The sequence below is a fragment of the Triturus cristatus genome, chromosome 11 (genome assembly GCF_964204655.1).
Source record: "Triturus cristatus chromosome 11, aTriCri1.1, whole genome shotgun sequence".
Lineage (NCBI taxonomy): Eukaryota > Metazoa > Chordata > Amphibia > Caudata > Salamandridae > Triturus > Triturus cristatus.
Window position 1 is genome coordinate 337,690,015 of NC_140594.1, and position 12,919 is coordinate 337,702,933.

The following is a 12,919-nucleotide window of genomic DNA, read 5'->3' on the forward strand; positions in this document are numbered from 1 at the left end:
CCAGGGGATCCTAACAAGAAATACTCGTACGGCACGGCAAGTATGATGAAACACCGAAGGACCCTTCATCCAAACAATCTTGCACGAGAAGAGTGCAAACGGATGAGAAACACTATTCTGTATCTGTAAAAAAGAATCACAAATAAATGTATTTTAATAACTTTCAAATGTATACTATTCCATTACTGTACAAACACATTTTATATAAAAACTGACTAAGAAACTATAACCCTGAACCACAAATGTGACGATGGTTAAAACACTACATGCATAGTGCATACTACTTTGAAGCAGTTCATGCCCTAAAGCCTACCTCACTAAAAGACTACATGCTAACTGACTGAATAATTACACTACTATAAGGAGACACACTGGGTGAGCAACAGGGTGTTTGCTAGAAGTGTATGAATACTGACTGGGGAATTGAAGGTGTGAAAGAGAACTGTATAGGTGGTTAGAGGCCTGCATGCATAGTGAATAGGCATTTGAAGCAGTCTATGTGCTAAGGCCTGGCTCACTGCATGAGTACTTGGGAACTGACGGAATGATTATAGTACAGCAAAGAGAGTGCCTAGGTGAATTTATGAGTGGTTGGCTTTTGACACAGTGAATGGATTAGTACTTAGTACTGAATGGGTCACTAGAGGAGTGCAAAGGGAGTGACAGGATGTTTGCTGGACTGTATGGATCCTGACTAGGGAATTGAAGATGTGAAAGACAAGTGTATAGTATGTTAGAAGACTGCATGCATACTGCATAGACATTTGAAGCAGTCTATGTGGTAATGTATGGTTCACAACATGAGTACTTGGAAACTGACTAAATCATCAGACTACTGCTAGGACAGTGCCTGGGTAAAACTTTTAAATTTTCAGTTCTGGCACAGAGAAGAGAATATTACATGGTACTGCACTTTAGTGTCAAACCCTGACTCATTTTATCAATGCATAAGCAAAGAATATCTTCGAAAGCTACTAAAACTTGACAACATGACCGGTTTTAAAACAGTTATCTGTCAGCAAATACACAATGTTACCAAATACTTCTATCACAATCCTTACCCAAATGCACACAGACTCACAGTGTGATTTTAGACAAGCAACACTATCCTAGGAGTTTACCAAAACTCATTCACTAGTCTAGAAGAGGTAAGGGTACTGCACACAATCTACATATTTAAGTACAGCACATTAGTGTTAAAGCATGACTCATTTAATCAACGCATAAGCAAAGACTGGCTTCTAATGCTACTAAAACTTGACAACATGACAGGTTTTAAAAGAGTTATCTACCAGAAAATACACTATGTTACCAAATGCTTCTCTCACAGTGGTTCCCAAATGCACACAGACTCACAGCGTGATTCTAGACAACAACCACTATACCTAGGAGTTTACCAAAAAACATTCACTACTGTGGAAGTGATAAGGGAACTGCACACAATCTACATATTTCAGGACTGCACTTTTGTGTCAAAGCCTGACTCATTTAATCAAAACATAAGCATAAACTGGCTTCTAATGCTACTAAAACTTGACAACAAGACAGGTTTTAAAACAATTATCTGTCAGCAAATACACGATGTTACCAAATGCTTCTCTCACAGTGGTTCCCAAATGCACACAGACTCATAGTGTGAGTCTAGACAAGCAACACTATCCCTAGCAGCTTACCAAAACTCATTCACTACTGTGCAAGGGGTAATGAGACTACACACAATCTACATATTAAAGTACAGCACATTAGTGTCAAAGCATGAATCATTTTATCAATGCATAAGCAAAGACTGGCTTCTAATGCTACTAAAACTTGACAACATGACAGGTTTTAAAACAGTTATCTGTCACCAAATACACAATGTTACCAAATGCTTCTCTCACAGTGGTTCCCAAATGCACACAGACTCACAGTGTGATTCTAGACAACAACCACTATACCTAGGAGTTTACCAAAAATCATTCCCTACTGTGGAAGTGGTAAGGGAACTGCACACAATCTACATATTTCGGGACTGCACTTTTGTGTCAAAGCCTGACTCATTTAATCAAAGCATAAGCAAAAACTGCCTTCTAATGCTAGTAAAACTTGACAACAAGACAGGTTTTAAAAGAGTTATCTTTGAGCAAATACACAATGTTACCAAATGCTTCTCTCACAGTGGTTTCCAAATGTACACAGACTCACAGTGTGATTCTAGACAAGCACCACTATCCCTAGGAACTTACCAAAACTCATTCACTACAGTGGAAGTGGTAAGGGAACTGCACACAATCTACATATTTCAGGACTGCAGTTTTGTGTCAAACCCTGACTCATTTAATCAATGCATAAGCAAAAACTGCCTTCTAATGCTACTAAAACTTGGCAATAAGACAGGTTTTAAAACAGTTATCTGTCAGCAAATACACGATGTTACCAAATGCTTCTCTCATAGTGGTTCCCAAATGCACACAGACTCACAGTATGATTCTAGACAAGCAACACTATCCCTAGCAGCTTACCAAAACACATTTCTTCATCTAGAAGGAGTACTACATTTCAGTATAGAAACATAACTCATTTCACAAATTCATAAACAATGACTGGTTTCTAATTCTGCCAAAATATAAAAACAGCACAGTTATCTGGCTGCAAACACATGAAAAACACAAATGCTTATCACAGAATGGTTTCTACATGCACACACACTGTCAATAAGATTGTAGAGAAAAAAAGTACTCCCTACACTTTAGCAGGAGAAATACATTAGTCTGATTAAAATCAAAATAGTCTACAGACATCCCCTCACAATTAAATAACTCACCTTTCAAGTTGTTTTGTAGATTAAGTAGTGTATCAGTCACACACCAGATTTTCTTTTACAGAATCTCTGCACTGTGCACCTCTCAGCAAAAACAAAGAATTGAAAAGTTTCCCTTTCATTTTCCACACATATACATGTAAACATCAAATCACAATCCTTCACACATAAATTCAAAAGCAAACACACATTTCTATTGGTTAAACATTTCAACCCTTTCCAAATGAAATACATTTCAACCCTTCCCCCAATCTTCCTTCTGCCTGTTACCATAGAAACAGGTCATGGAACACTGCACTGAGCACACAGGTCACAAGTTCGGCACACAATGTTGCTAAACAAGACAGCAAGTGTGCTTGACTTTTCAACATATCAGCTTATCATGTATAATGTTCCTTACAATCAGTTTTTGTTAACCAATAAGAATCATGCCTTTAAAAAACAGAAATATACACCCTACCTTTCAGTGTAGAAAGTTGTCATACAACCAATGATTTCTTGTCTTTTTTCAATTTTTTTTCCTCGGATCCGCGCACCCAAAGCGAGAGAATCATGCACCCAAAGTGATAGGATGCGCACACCGTGCGTGCATTTCGCCGTTTAAAAAAAAAAAAAAGGTGGGCCCCAGAGGGTCAGAGTACCTCTAGAGGGTCAGAGTATTTCCATTCTGCCCCCTTTTTAATGATTTACACACTTATTCCCCTTGCTTCTTCAGCCTCGCTTCTACCAAGGCAGAAAATGGCCGCCAACAGTTCCTGGTTTCTAATGTAGACAGACACTCGACAGCCAATTAGCATTCAGCGCGCGATCGGGAGGGTGCGCGCTCAGTTCGAGGAGAGTGTGCCTACGGTGCGGGTAGGGTGCGCGGATCCTCCCCGGTCATAGATATATATGTACTTTTAACTCTAATTTTCTCAGGAACTACTGAACAGATTCACACCATTTATGCAAAAGGCACGAGTCTGAACTGAGGACTACCTCTTTGCCAAATTTGGTGTCATTCCGTTCAGCGGTTGGGGCTGTAGCTGCGACAACAGATCCTATGGAAAATTGCAAGGGGAAAATGCGTTTAGGGACCCCCTTTTTCTCGGCCCCCGCTTGACGGATCACAGCGAAACATTCAGGGTAGGAGCGGAGTGGAGCTGGCCAGAAGTTTGGAAAACTTTGCGAGGATTCAGCAACCGGCGCCAGACTTATTGGGAATAGAATGTTGCGGATTTCCTATGGAAAATAGGTCCTAACTATAACTATCTACTGGCGACAGCCAGTAGATAATATGTATATATATATATATATATATATATATATATATATATATATATATATATATATATATATATATGTCGAATTGTCCAAGAAAAACGCACTCTCGGAGGTCAATTATTTATTTGTAAACAATCGCTACGCGTTTCGACACGAAAAATTGTCTTGCTCACACGATGTATGCATTTTAACTAAACTTGCATTTATACAAATATGTAAACATAGAAGAAGTACTCTCACATTTCCTGGTCCACACTGTCAACATAGCAGCCATTTTGGAACGGGTCACAGACTCATGTTTTTGAATCAATGAATACATGATACCTTAGTGCAAACAATGTATAAAACAAAATGTAAAACAAGATAATGATATTCCAGTACTTATTTTTGTTGTAATGTTGAAAACAAACAATGCGAGTTTCTCTCACTCAATTAGATACCTGGTATATACTGCCTGCAATAGCCTTTGAATTAGCGAAACTTTACAGATTGCAGTCAGGCAAACATAGTCTTTATATACCATTTTAAAGCCTCCTACTTAGCCATACACGATACAAGCGGACTAGTGCCACATGCGGGCGTATTTGCAGTGCTGCTTTGAGAAGGTGATTACCAGGAGTGCATGCATGTTTGTTAAACATTGTGTTAAGCATGTAAACACAAAATTGAACAAACCGCAGAGTCATGCTACATGTCCAAGTGGCTAAAAAAAGACTGTAAACTAAAAGTTAGATTTGTACCAGGACTAGTGCCCCTATATCTCCTCACCGACATGTATATGATCAGGAAATTATCTCTGCATAATTATCTCTAAATACCAAATGCTCAAAATAAAAATAATAGCAGTTTGTACTTCTCAGTTGAAACCACAGCGTGCTACCCTAGAAAGGATTTGCAATACAGTGAGTCTATATTTAAAGAAAACAAAAGAAAACAAAACAAATGGAGTGATCAAGAGACGTGCAGTTCTTATCTTATTGGGCGTGCAGTGGCATCCTGGTGAAGAAAAGGGTAGGGAACCTGTGCCGTGTCTTGAAAAGTGAAGGGTCCCTTCCTTTCCTCCTGGATAATAAGAAAAAGAACAAGTTAAAGTTAAAAACAGCTCAAAATGATCATCCTTACAGCAATATAAGATTGTCTTAATTACCAAAAAAACAGCATGAAGAACATACAGGAAAGACAACTGACATGGGACATAAGTTCAGTCATCATGTAAATGAGTTGCCAATTCCTCATCCAGATTGTGCCCCCCTGGAAACATAGTTTCCAATTCCATTATCCATTTGGATTCCCTCTTTCTGAGGGCTAACTCTCTGTTACCTCCTCTTTTGCCTGTATTAACCTTCTATGGCAAAGTATTTATATATATATATATATATATATATATATATATATATATATATATATATATTACCTACTGGCGATAGCCAGTAGGTAGTTATAGTTAGGACCACGTTTCCATAGGAAAACCTCAACATTCTATTTTGAATAACTTTGGCGCCGGTCGACGAATCCTCGCGAATTTCTCAAAATAGGTGGGGCGCTACGCTCCGCTCCTACCCTGAAAGTCTCGGGGGGATTCGTCAAGCGGGGGCTGAGATAAAAGGGGGGTCCCAAAACGCGTTTTTCCCATGCATTTTTCCATAGGACCTTTAGAACGAGCTACAGCCCGAATGGCTGAACAGAATTACTCAAAATTTGGCAGAGAGGTAGTCCCTAGGTCAAGGAAGTGCCTTTTGTAGGTTTGGTGTAAATCTGTTCAGTAGATTCTGAGAAAATAGCCTTTAAATCAATATATATATCTGAGCCAGCTTACGGTACGCTTACCGTACGCTTACGGTAAGCGTACGGTGGCGTGCGCGAGCGCGATTCTGATTGGCTCTTAGATCTTAGTAAACATTCGAATCGGCCGAAACCAGGAAGCGGCGGCCGCCATTTTGTCTCTCGCACTGAGAGAGATTTTTAAAATCGGAAGCCCAAAAACATGTAAAGGGGCTGTTTTGACAACTCCCTCCCACATAGTCATGTTGAGGGAGTCCCCAAACATCCCCCAAGTGCAAAAACGGTTTTATTTTTTTTTCGGCAATTTCGCGGGGTACGCTTACCGTACGCTTACGGTAAGCGTACGGTAAAAAAAAAAAAAAAAAAAAACACTATCCACACTTACCCCACCCCCTGTGCTTTTGGTGGCCGAAGGCCACCAAATGTGCTGGGCTTATTACAATGGAAAAAAACACTATCCACACTTACCCCACCCCCTGTGCTTTTGGTGGCCGTAGGCCACCAAATGTACAGGGCTTATTATAAGGGAAAAAAACTTAGCATTTAAAAAACCGTACTAATTCACTGAAAAAACCATAGGTTTCACACACGTTATAGTTAGGAATTAGCATTTAAAAAACCTTGCAAATTCACTGAAAAAACCATAGGTTTCACACATGTTATAGTTAGTGGAAATTTTACTGATAAAAAACCAATGAAATTGCCCCGTTATAGTTAGCGCAGGCAACTATAACTCACGCGACCGCAATCCTCTGCTGATGACATATGTGTCTTTATGAAAAAAAAATATTTGTAATAATGTATAGCTAAAAATGTATGGAAGAAGACATGGGCAAATAAGTGTCTAAATACAGTATTAGCATCAGCAGAGGATTGCGGTCGCGTGAGTTATAGTTGCCTGCGCTAACTATAACGGGGCAATTTCATTGGTTTTTTATCAGTAAAATTTCCACTAACTATAACATGTGTGAAACCTATGGTTTTTTCAGTGAATATATATATATATATATATATATATATATATTTATATATATATATATACATATATAGTGCTTAATAGATATATACATTAAGCACAATCCTGATACAGCAGCACCCTTTCTCCTCCTCCAAGAAGCACGACCAGGAACGGACCACCACAACAGCAGGTACTTTCAAATCTCTGGTGCTTTTTTCCAAAGAAATCAGCTGGCATGACGCGTTTCGACCAGGAAACATATATATATTACCTACTGGCGGTCGCCAGTAGGAAGTTATAGTTGCAACCTAGTTTCCATAGGAAAATAATTTTTTGATTTGCTAAAAACTTTGGTGTCGTTTGACAAATCTTTGCGAAATTCTCCAAAGAAAAAGCCTATCCAGGTAAGCTCCTATCCTGAAAGTTTGGGGGTGATTCTTCAAGGGGGGCTGAGAAAAAAGAGGGTTCCCAAAACGTGTTTTCCCCATGTCAATTTCCATAAGAAATTTTGCGATGAGCTACAGCCCGAACTACTGAACGGAATTACCCCAAATTTGGCAGAAAGGAATAGCGTGGTTCAGAAAGCGACCTTTTTTTAAAAATGGTGTAAATCTGTTCAGTAGTTTTTGAGAAATTCAAACAATAAGAGTCAAAAAATCAATTTCCCATAGGAAACTTTGTGCAAGGCTAGAGCCGAAACTACTGAACGGAATTACTCCAAATTTGGAAAAAAGGTAGTGCTTGGATCATAAAGTGACATTTTTTTTGCAATGGTGTAAATCCATTCAGTAGTTGCTAAGAAATTAGAAAAATAAAAGTTTCGATATCTGGGCGAAGCGTAAGTCCCATGCACAAGCTTCACTGTGATTGGCTGTCAACTCTCCAGACCAGGAAGTTGGCAGCCATCTTGTGACTTGGTAGAAGTGAGTCACCAGAAAACAGAGAAACAAATGTATAAAACAAGGGACACGGGCAGGGTAGAAACCCCCTGACCTCCTAGGCATGCTCAGGGGGTCCCAGAACGACACTCAGGGCCAAAGAAAGCATTTAAAAAAAAAAGAGATATCGGCGCAATTCGTGCTGGGCTTGCGGGTTCCCACGTTTTATTTTAATGAGACCCCGGGGTGGGCTAGATCCCGGGGGCATTTCTTAAAAAATAATAGCAGGGGCTCGCTGTGCCTGCGGGGGCTGCGCGGCCTCCCTCCTGGAGCCCTCCATGTGCTTATACCTTTGGCTTCTTTTGACGGATCTTTACGAAATTTTCTAGAAAGTTTCTCTTTTTTGATCAGCTCGTACCTTGAAAGTTTAGGGGTGTATTGAGGATGTACAAGTGTTGGGAGGGGGGTTGCGCACCCCCCCTCCTGGAGCCCTCCATGTGCTTATAACTTTGGGGTCGTTTGATGAATCTTTACTAAATTTTCCAGAAAGTTTCTCATTTTTGATCAGCTCGTATTTTGAAAGTTTAGGGGTGTATTGAGAACGTACAAGGTTGGTTGTTGATTGAAACCAAGTTTATTGTGAGATATTTGCACCCACGACCGGAGCCATCCAGCTACAAAGACATATTACAGGCTAATTGGTCAAGGGGGGCTGAGAAACAAGGGGGGGTCCGAAAAAGTGTTTTCTCAATGTATTTTCCATAGGAAACTTTAGACAAGGCTACAGGTCAACCTGCTGAACGGAATTACGCCACATTTGGCAGGAAGAAAGGTCTTGGTCCAGAAAGTGCGCTTTTGTTGAAATGGCGTAAATCCGTTCAGTAGTTTTTGAGATATTAAAGGAAAAAAGATATCTTTATTTATTTAATTATATATTTATATAGTGCTCTACTACCCGGGGGTGTCTAGGCGCTTGTGAAGGAGGTTCACAGAGCACTGCGTGTTTAGGAACCCTTGCAAGCCCGGTTTACAGGGTGTAGAGCCACGTTTTCAGTCCTTTCCTAAAGGACAAGAGATCGGTGGAGTTTCTTAGATGGAGAGGTAATTTGTTCCACCATCTGAATGTGATATTGAAGAAGCTTTTGCCGCCCCATTTTTGGAGGCGGGAGGATGGTGCCTTAACCAGTTTCAGGGAGGCTGAGCGAAGTGCGCGGGCTGGCTTGTACCATTGGAAGTGTTTACTTATGTGAGCGGGACCTGAGTTCTGCAGGGCCTTAAAAGCAACGCATAATGCTTTGAATCTAATTCGCTTCTCGATCGAAAGCCAGTGCAGTGTGTTGAGAGCCTGTTTAGCAGATGGAAATTTGGGCAGACCAAAGAGCAATCTAGCAGTGGAATTCTGGGGAACCTGTAGTTTTGCTAGTACAGATTTGTTAGCTCCAACCAGTATTCCGTTGCAATAATTGAGTTTAAACAGCACCAAGGCTGCCCCCACTGTTTTCTGCAATCCTGTCGGTATGAAGGGCAATATTTTCTTCAGGATTTTCAAGATGTAGTAGATGGAGGAGGTAAGTTTGTTTACGTGATGATGAAAAGAGAGGGAGGATTTTATAATGACTCCAAGATTTTTTGCCTTGATAACTGATGTAGGAAGGGTCCCCAGCTCTGCTGGCCACCATTCTGAGGACCAGAAGGAGGTGGCTTTCCCAAAGAGGAGTACCTCGGTTTTATCCGAGTTCAGCTTTAGGCAATTCCCGTCCATCCATATCCTGACACATCTCATGCATTCCTTGAAGTTCTGTGCTATCTTAGGATTGTCACTTGAGATTGATACAATGTTCTGTGTGTCATCAGCATATGACACTAATTCAAACCCATGGGATTTGATCAGACGTGCCAGAGGGGCAACATATAAATTAAAAGGGTAGGGCTCCCCAAAAGGAAGCTGAAAACATTTGGATTTGTGGCCACTTAGTTCAACAAACTGTTCTCGGGTAAGCAGAAAGGATCTGAGTAGTGCTAATGCTACGTTTTCTACTACAGCTTCCTGGAGCCGATGAATCAGAATGCCGTGGTCCACCGTATCAAAGGCGGCTGATAGATCTAATAGTATTAGGGCTACCGATATATATAGCTGGACGGTGCCTAACTCCTGAGCACTAGCTTGCCTCTGATTGGCTGCTAAATATTCAAACCAGGAAGTGTTAGCAGCCATCTTGTGCCTCGCATCGAGTGAAAATATAAAAGAAAGGTCCCGGGGGCAATTTAATATACCTGAGCTCTGTCTGTGCAAGATACCTCTTTCACGCTGCGTCTCCCTACATCAGCAGGTAACGCACCCTTTTCCCCCATCATCAGCATACCTCCAACAACATGCTTGGGCCCGCAAGTCTCCCTCTGCGAACCACTTGTCGGCTCACAGCTCTTTGGGTGCGAGTTCTCTGGCCCGCAGTTGTATCTGTGAAGCCAGGACTGGAAATATACCGCAGGTCTTTACCTGCGAAATACCCCGTTCACGCTTCCTCTTCCCACATCACTGTTCCTCACTATCCCTTTTGAAGCCGATGGCTCGCACTTTTCCCTATACCAGTCGGCCCTCAGGTGTTCCTCTGCGAGCTGACCCGCAGCTCTCCCTCTGCGAACAGACTGGCCGCGGATCTCCCTCTATGAGCCTGCCACTTGGCTTGCAGCTCTTCATCTATGAGCCAGCCCGCCGGCTCGTAAGTCTCTAAGAACAGATTTAATGGAGGCAACGATCATGCAGGTCGGACACCCAACACTGATCTGACATCCCCCAGCAGGAGCTCCTTGTCTGCTATCCCCCCTCACCCCTACCCCCACAAACAAATGTGACAGTCATGTTAGGTTGGAAAAATAAGAATCTTAGTTAGGTATGGATTCACATATAAAAAAATAAAATAAAAAAATAACAACAAATAAAACTATGTACATCCATGTCGTGTCATCGTTGGACCATTTGTGAATCACAGCCTGGAAGACAAAAAGAAAGATACGATGGTGCATCATGCGTCCAGAAAAGGAGAAGGAGAAAGAGATAAAGAGTGAGGGAGAGAGAGAAACAAAGAAAGAGTGAGAGAGAGAGGAAGATAAAGAAAGAGAGAAAGAGTGAGAGAGAGAGAGAGAGATAAAGAGTGAGATACAAGGAAGAGAGATACAGTGTGAGAGAGAGGAAGAGAGAGAGATAGAAACAGTGAGAGAGAGGAAGAAAGACAAAAAGAGTGAGAGGGAGGAGAGAAAGAGGGAGAGAGAGGAAGACAGAGAAAGAGTGTGAGAGAGAAGAAGACAGAGAAAGAGAGAAAGAGTGAGAGAGAGAAAGATTAAGATACAAGGAAAAGAGAGAGAGAAACAGTGTGAGAGAGAGTAAGAGAGAGAGAGAAAGAATGAGAGAGAGGAAGAGGCAGAGAAAGAGAGAAAGTGTGAGAGAGAGAAAGGAAGAGATGGAGAGGGAGAGTTGACACTGGAGAAAATCTTGGCAGCTCACCTGTGTGATACTGGTGTGCCTCCAACCACGTGCCGGGACATAGTGCACCCTCAAGTTTAGTGATCAGAGAGATAGTATAGAATTAGTAATTGCAGAGTACATACAACTGCTTACGCCTAATTCTCTATTTGGCAATGCGCACTCAGGCTGCTGCAGCCCATCCACTCCCACTGCTCGGAGGTGTCTGTGCGCTCAGGCTGCTGCACACTTTCCACTCCCACCGCCCAAAGGTGACTGCCCGCTGCTGCGGAAAGAAGCCTCTCTGCTCACCTTCCTCCACCGGCGTGTGTGTAAGAGGGTGCACCACGTGTCGAATCAACTTTCTTAGGTGTTGTCAGGATGGCCACGCATCACAGCAGGTTCTACACGCGTTCAGCTGTGGTGCTGTTGGGGGGGACGTCCATTCGTGAATCACAGCCTGTTAGATAAAAGCAGGATATGATTGTGCGAAATGCATCCATCAAAGGAGAGAGAAAGAGAGAGAGAGAGAAAGAAATAGTGAGAGGTAGACAGAGAGAAAAAGAAAGAAAGAGTGAGAGGAAGACAGAGAGAAAGAGTAGGAGTGAGAGGAAGAGAGAGAGAAAAAGAAAGAAAGAGTGAGAGGAAGACAGAGAGAAACAGTGAGAGAGAGGAAGAGAGAGAGAGAAAGAGTGAGCGAGAGGAATAGAGAGAGAGAAAGAATGAGAGAAAGGAAGAGAGAGAGAAAGAGTAATAGTGAGGAAGAGAGAGAGAAAGAGTGAGAGAGAGGAAGACAGAGAAAGAGAGAAAGAGAGAAACAGTGTATTAGAGGAAGAGAGAGAGAAACAGTGTGAGAGAGAGGAAGAGAGAGAGAGAAAGAGAGAGAGAGAGGAAGAAAGAGAAAGAAAGAATGAGAGAGAGAGGAAGAGACAGAGAAAGAGAGAAACAGTGTGAGAGAGAAAGGAAGAGATAGAGAGTGAGAGAGAGAGAAAGAGTGTGAATGACAAAAAGGAACAGATGGAGAGGGAGTGTTGACACTGTGGAGAAAATCCTCACAGCTCACCGTTCTGCCACCAGTTTGTCTCCAACCACATGCCGGGATATAGGGCAGGCCTCAAGCTTAGTCATCTGAAACATAGTATGGAACCAGTAATGGATGAGTGCATACAAGTGCACAATTTGTGAATCACAACCTGCAAGATAAAAAGAAAGATAAGATGGTGAGTCATGCGTCAGCAAAGGAGAGAGAGAAAGAAAGAAAGAGTGGGAGAGGAAGGAAGACAGAGAAAGAGAAAAAAGAGTGACAGAGAGAAAGAGTAAGATACAAGGAAGAAAGAAAGAGAGAAACAGTGTGAGAGAGAGGAAGAGAGAGAGAAAGAGTGACAGAGAGGAAGAGGAAGAGCGAGAAAGAAAGAATGAGAGAGAGAGGAAAAGACAGAGAAAGAGAGATAGAGAGTGAGAGAGAAAAATGAAGAGATAGAGAGTGAGAGAGAGAGAAAGAGTGTGAGTGACAGAAAGGAAGAGATAGAGAGGGAGAGTGAGTGTTCACACTGTGGATAAAATCCTCACAACTCACCTTTTTGCCACCGGTGTGTCCCCAACCACGTGCCGGGATATAGGGCTGCCCTCAAGCTTAGTCATCTGAACATAGTATGGAATCAGTAATGGATGAGTACATACAACTGTGCATGCCTAAATCTCTGTCCCGCCTTTATGTATCCAGGCTAGTGTACCCCATCCACTTCCACTGGCCAGAGAGTGTGTATGGGGTGCAGCAG